Source organism: Hyperolius riggenbachi, chromosome 3 (genome assembly GCF_040937935.1).
Source record: "Hyperolius riggenbachi isolate aHypRig1 chromosome 3, aHypRig1.pri, whole genome shotgun sequence".
Classification (NCBI taxonomy): Eukaryota; Metazoa; Chordata; class Amphibia; order Anura; family Hyperoliidae; genus Hyperolius; species Hyperolius riggenbachi.
The window spans coordinates 340643141-340650428 of NC_090648.1; the positions used below are offsets into that span (position 1 = coordinate 340643141).

Sequence of the window (7288 nt, forward strand, 5' to 3'; positions counted from 1 at the left end):
TCCAACTGTCCTGAGCACCTCTCCCAGTTGCTAGGCAATGTGAATAACAACATAGAAAATCCCATCATGCTCTGCACAGCATCAGGGAAAAAAAGCCCGGGCTTTTTTTCTTTGATGGGTGGAGCTTAGATAAAAATGCAGCTAAAAATGATGCTTTGGTAAGAAAAACAAAGTTCTGATGCTGTGAAACTGTTAAAGAAACACCATGCCTTTTCAGTGCTGCTGAGTAGATTTTTAGTCCGGAGGTACACTTTAAAGGTAATATCCGAGCTGCTACAAAAAGAAAATGACACCAACTTACCCAGGGCTTCCTCCAGCCCCTAACATCCGCTATGTACCTCGCCGCAGCTCCGCTCTCAGCCGCTGGCTCCCGCTCCATGACAGTGCAGAGGTTGACCTCGCCAGGTTGTCATCTACTGCGCCTGCGCAAACACATGTGGTGTGAAGTGTGCTGCGCAGGCGCAGTAGTTCTACACCTGGCCGTGCTGTATGTTAATAATGATGAATCATTATTATTAGCCATTATATCAACAATAAGAGCACTCACACTTCACATATACAACATCAGGGTGCTTACTGGAAGGATGGATTCACGTACACAACCTGGTTTAAGCTGAATCTTGATGAAAGAGTGACTCCAGTTCATGTTGTGTATTTAAATCTTCACTTCTACATAAACTTGTGGTTGATTAATTTTAGTGATTGTGTTCGAATCCAGGTTTCCTACTTTCTCTACCTTCCAAGCTGTAAACAGGAAGTTTCCTGAAGCGAGGCGTGGAACGCTCATCAGTGACCCCTCTCCACTACCTGAGATTCTGAAGTGTGCTGCATGGCGTAATCTGGCCCTACAAAATAGGAAAGCTGGTTTTAAACAACAACACTTTTAACCATTAGTGTATCACATATGCTTAAAGCAGTAGGATCAGCCATACTATGCCAGGGAAAAAAACACATATGTAAGTAGATAAATACTTGATCTACTTACATAACACATGTATTATACTGTCCACGTTTTGATTTCAGTGAATGTTATATAGTAAATGACGAGAATTCTGTTAGTGGTGGGGGCCATGTCTTTTGCCCACAGTTAAGGCTAACTCGTGATGTCATTTCTGCCCTTTACTTTTTTTCTTGTCTCCTCCAATCGCTGAGTCGCCTCAGCCTTGCTTGTAAACACAAGTGAGTAGGGGATTAGGTTTCAGATAAGCAGCTGGCATGGAAATAAAGGAAAGAGGAGGAATACATTATAGATAAAAAGAACCCCCAGCATGCAATTCTTTGGCAACGACTACTAAAGGGCCAGTGCTCCACGTGCTCCTCTGTCCGCCTGGGGTGTTCCCTCCGCCTGGTCTTGTTCCACGATCTCCGCTTGGGGTCTTCTGTCTTTGCTCCACCACGCAAGCTTCCTCTACTCAACTCTTCCGGCAGCTACATATGAGTGTGTGACATTGTCAAAAAGAAATTGAGAGCGTGTCAGAGAGAGAGCGAGAGAGAGCGAGACAGAGACAGAGAGTCAGAGAGAGAGACAGAGAGTCAGAGAGAGAGACAGAGAGTCAGAGAGAGAGAGACAGAGAGTCAGAGAGAGAGACAGAGAGTCAGAGAGAGAGACAGAGAGTCAGAGAGAGAGACAGAGAGAGAGACAGAGACAGACAGACAGAGAGCGTGACAGCGTGTCAGAGAGAGAGCGTGACAGCGTGTCAGAGAGAGAGAGAGCATGACAGCGTGTCAGAGAGAGAGAGAGAGAGAGCGTGACAGCGTGTCAGAGAGAGAGAGCGTGACAGCGTGTCAGAGAGAGAGAGCGTGACAGCGTGTCAGAGAGAGAGAGCGTGACAGCGTGTCAGAGAGAGAGAGAGAGAGAGGGAGCGTGACAGCGTGTCAGAGAGAGAGAGAGAGCGTGACAGCGTGTCAGAGAGAGAGAGAGAGCGTGACAGCGTGTCAGAGAGAGAGAGAGAGCGTGACAGCGTGTCAGAGAGAGAGAGAGAGCGTGACAGCGTGTCAGAGAGAGAGAGAGAGCGTGACAGCGTGTCAGAGAGAGAGAGAGAGAGCGTGACAGCGTGTCAGAGAGAGAGAGAGCGTGACAGCGTGTCAGAGAGAGAGAGAGCGTGACAGCGTGTCAGAGAGAGAGAGCGTGACAGCGTGTCAGAGAGAGAGAGAGCGTGACAGCGTGTCAGAGAGAGAGAGCGTGACAGTGTCAGAGTATATACAGTATAAATATATATATATATATATATATATATATATATATATATAAACACATTACCGTGCGTCCCTCTTATGCCTTTTCCTCTGTCAGGAATGCGATGGGGTCCTCCTCCGCCTGGATTAATCCTTCCTTTTCAACCTCTGTCCACCTGGGGTCTTCCCTCCTCTGGGTGTGGCTCCACGTGCTCCTCTGTCCGCCTGGGGTGTTCCCTCCACCTGGTCTTGTTCCACGATCTCCGCTTGGGGTCTTCTGTCTTCGCTCCACCACGCAAGCTTCCTCTTTCAACTCTTCTGGCAGCTACATATGAGTGTGTGACATTGTCAAAAAGAAAGAGCGAGTGTCAGAGAGCGTGTCTCCCCCACCCAGAAAGGTGCAGATGTAAACACCCCCCCCCAGAAACTGGTGCAGATGACTTCCCCCCCCCCCCCCGAAACAGGTGCAGGTGTATTCAGGCCCCCCCCCCCCAGAAACAGGTGAGGATGTCTTCCTGCCCCCCCTTCTCCCCCAGAAACAGGTGCAGGTGTACTCACGCCACACCAGATGTGTATAACGTACCCCCGCCCCCCTCAAAACATGTGCAGATGTCTGCCCGAATCCGAAAAGCTGCCACCGAGAGAGAGCGGGAGCAGTGTACATGTCCACACTTCCAGCGCCGCCACCGCAGATCAGCCGAGGAGTCACATGTGAGAGAATCAGGAGCAGGGGAGAGAGATGCACGGCGACAGGACAATCTGCGGTGGCGGCGCTGTGTGGACATGTACACTGCTCCTGCTCTCTCGGTGCCAGCTTTTTGGAATAGGGCAGACATCTGCACATGTTGGGGGGGGGGGGGGGCTTCGTTATACAGGGGAGCCTGCTTCTGCGGGAGGTCGAGAGGGGGGTCGGGCAGATATGGGCAGTGGCGTAGCTAGGGTGTTTGACACCCGGTGCGGATAATTCACCGACACCCACCCCCCCAAAAAAAACCGAAGCACGCAGCGGCAAAAAAATGGGTGTGGACATGACATGGGTGGGGGTAACTGTAAGGCAGTGGCCTAATATAGGTAGCCAGAATAGTTGCCCCCAGCATAGGTTAGATAGGTAGGTGCCCCCAGTATAGGTTAGTTAGGTAGGTGCCTCCGATATAGGTAGCCAGTATAGTTGCCACCAGTATAGGCTAGGTAGGTAGGTGCCCCCAATACAGGTTACATAGGTAGCTGCCCCCAGTATAGGTTAGATTAGGTAGGTGCCCCCCAGTATAGGTTAGATAGGTAGCTGCTGCCCAGTATAGGTTAGATAGGTAGGTGCCCCCCAGTATAGGTTAGATAGGTAGGTGCCCCCCAGTATAGGTTAGATTAGGTAGGTGCCCCCCAGTATAGGTTAGATTAGGTAGGTGCCCCCCAGTATAGGTTAGATTAGGTAGGTGGCCCCCAGTATAGGTTAGATTAGGTAGGTGGCCCCCAGTATAGGTTAGATTAGGTAGGTGGCCCCCAGTATAGGTTAGATTAGGTAGGTGGCCCCCAGTATAGGTTAGATTAGGTAGGTGCCCCCCAGTATAGGTTAGATTAGGTAGGTGCCCCCCAGTATAGGTTAGATTAGGTAGGTGCCCCCCAGTATAGGTTAGATTAGGTAGGTGCCCCCCAGTATAGGTTAGATTAGGTAGGTGCCCCCCAGTATAGGTTAGATTAGGTTGGTGCCCCCCAGTATAGGTTAGATTAGGTTGGTGCCCCCCAGTATAGGTTAGATTAGGTTGGTGCCCCCCAGTATAGGTTAGATTAGGTAGGTGCCCCCCAGTATAGGATAGGTAGGTGCCCCCCAGTATAGGATAGGTAGGTAGGTGCCCCCCAGTATAGGATAGGTAGGTAGGTGCCCCCCCCCCCCCCTAATGGAGGGGAGAGCCGCAGCGAGGGCAGCCCTCCCTCTCCCTCCCTCTCCCAGGGCTGCCCTCCGTGCTCCCCCCTCCAGAATTCATACAGCAATGCGCAGGGGAGCCGGTGTACTAAACGACTCACCTCCCTGCGTTCCCATCGCCGCTCAGTCGCCGCTGGTCTTCTCCTCTCCGTATACGCTGTTACACACACAGCCGGAAGCAGTGTGTGTAACAGCGTATACGAAGAGGAGAAGACCAGCGGCGACTGAGCGGCGATGGGAACGCAGGGAGGTGAGTCGTTTAGTACACCGGCTCCCCTGCGCATTGCTGTATGAATTCAGGAGGGGGGAGCACGGAGGGCAGCCCTGGGAGAGGGAGGGAGAGGTCGGGCTGCCCTCGCTGCGGCTGCGGGTCTCCCCTATATGCAGCACACCCCCTCTAGGGCGCCAGGGGTCACCCCACCTGGTGCGGGTCACGGGTCGCGCGCACATCCCCCCCCCCACAACGCCAGTGGATAGGGGAGCCTGCTTCTGCGTGAGGTCGGGAGGGGGTCGGGCAGACAGGAGAGCCTGCTTCTGCGGGAGGTCGGGAGGGGGGTCGGGCAGACAGGAGAGCAGACATTACCTCAAGTCGCTCTGGGGTATTCCCTCCGCAGGGTTTTCCGTCACGATCTACGCCTGGGGTCTTCTCTCTACGCCGCAAGTCCTCTCCTGAGTCTCCTCCACTCTCTGGCAGCTATAGATGACGTCTGTCAATTTGACCAATGACAGATGCACAGAAGGGTGGGAGGGGAAACCGGGAGGGAGAGAGAAGGCAGCCAATCAGGCTGCAGTAAAGAATTAGGGCGGGATAGGAAAATGAATGGGAGGACCAGGTGCAAAGCATTCTGGAGAACAAGAAGCCCCAAAATGCTTTGCACCTTCGGTTATGCGGCTTGCGTCGTCCTTAGCAGCCCTGGAATACAGAGGATTGATTTTCAGCCAACTAAAAAGTAAGAGAAATTTTTAACTTCATGATTGTCTTTTTAGCTACTTTCTAAACTGTTTGACACAGGAGAACAGAGATTGAAATTTTTTTTTTTTGCCTAACAGTTACTCTTTAAGTATGTGATAACTCCAAATCATAACAGCAGAAAAAGTTTTGAATGCAGGATTAGCATCTTTATCACTTAATACACTCAGACCAGTTGCTGTTGAAATTTGATTTTTATGGTGATGATACCGCTTTAAAGTGGACCTTAACTTTTGCACAGGACAAAAGGAAAACATACAGAAATGCACCCTGTATGTATTTAGAGAGTTTAGCCTGTCTAATTCCCCCTTATCTGTGACTAATCACAAGTTGTAACTTAATTCCTCAGCTGTGTCAACTGACTGCCACGGCAGAGAGGTAATTGGTAAACACAGGATGTTAACAATATGTATGCTTCCATGAAAGCAGAAAGTAAAAACACATCAGATTTATAGCAGGATTTGTATCAGCTGTAACAAATACATTTTTTCTTTAAAAGTTATTATGCTGTTGCGTATTTTAGTGCAGAGAGGTAGTTCTGAGCTCAGGTCCGCTTTAAAGGATACCACAACTGAAATGTGACATAATGAGATAGACATGTGTATGTACAGTACCTAGCACACAAATAACTATGCTGTGTTTCTTTTTTTCTTTCTCTGCCTGAAAGAGTTAAATATCAGGTATGTAAGTGGCTGACTCAGTCCTGACTCAGACAGGAAGTGACTACAGTGTGACCCTCACTGATAAGAAATTCCAACTATAAAACACTTTCCTAGCAGAAAATGGCTTCTGAGAGCAAGAAAGAGGTAAAAAAGGGGAATTTCTTATCAGTGAGGGTCACACTGTAGTCACTTCCTGTCTGAGTCAGGACTGAGTCAGCCACTTACATACCTGATATTTAACTCTTTCAGGCAGAGAAAGAAAAAAAGCAACACAGCATAGTTATCTGTGTGCCAGGCACTGTACATACACATGTCTATCTCATTATGTCACATTTCAGTTGTGGCATCCTTTAAGGTGTTAAGGTCTGTACAACCGCTAGATAAAAGTTGGTGCATACAAATGAGCGATGTAGCAACATTTCCCAGCAAATAACAACAAGTAGGTCAAACAACTCTGTCCACACACAGCAATATTTTAAATAATTATGTTATGTTGTAGTGTGGTTAATAAGCACCTCACTATTGCCAAAACAACCAGCTTTGAATATTGTGCCATTTTCCCACTGTTAGTGGTATGATTCTGCACATTTCTTTTAAAATTATACCAAAGAAAAAAGCAGCTGATTTACTGTCACTTGATTACCTCTTACATTTAGCCTTGGACTGGGACTCTGACAGCCCTGACCATGCTCTTCCCAGGGGCGTAGCAATAGGGGGTGCAAAGGAAGCCACCGCATCGGGGCCCTTGGGCCAGAGGGGCCCCGAAGGGCCCTCCCTCAACTACAGTATTAGCTTTCTATTGGTCCTGTGCTGGTATTAATAACTTCTATAGATCCTTTGAATAGTAGTGATCCCTAACAAACTGTTCCCCATCCCCTTTTTGCACCTCTGACACTGTAGTTGCCATTGGCAGATTTTGGTGCGCCATATCAATTATTATGTATAGATTGCTTGGGGGCCCCATTGTAAAACTTGCATCGGGGTCCACAGCTCATTAGCTATGCCACTGCCTCTTCCTATAAAACAGTATGGGGATACTGGGAAACCCAGTAGAAGTTCTCATTTATTTTAAACATAGGTTTGCAGTGCTGTGACGACCCCCCCACCTTTCTGTCTAATTCCCGTCCTTTATTGGAGGTGAGGCGCTGCAACAAACTTTAATAAATGGTGCCCACCAACGATACACAGGAGATGGGGATGAAGGAAGATTGCATGTATCAATTTAAAGACTGCAAACAACTGCATGATCGAAACCCCTCAGGTGAACATATGGCATGTGTTTGTTCAGCTATTAATGTATTGGGCAACTGCTTAAAATGTAACTACAGCCTGGCATAACATACCATTAATAACCTTCCTCCCAACCCCTTCTGCCTGGTCATATTCAGCTATTGTGGAAGCTGACTTCTTGCATCATATTTTGCATAATATCAAGTTCACTCTACAAGCACCACAAAGCTATTTTTGGACGGAACAGTTTATCTATTTCCAGATTGCACACAGAATCTCTCTGAAGCTGTTATCTCCTGTATTCAGACATACAAGAACTACCTTGCCAGCCTG

At 48.6% G+C, this 7288-nt stretch overlaps 1 protein-coding gene across 7 annotated transcripts in view; it reads left to right on the plus strand.

Annotated features, from left to right (window-relative positions):
* LOC137563885 (uncharacterized) overlaps window positions 1–7288 on the plus strand; it is a 348893-nt gene that overhangs the window by 109719 nt on the left and 231886 nt on the right. The gene's annotated exons all lie outside the window — the stretch shown is intronic.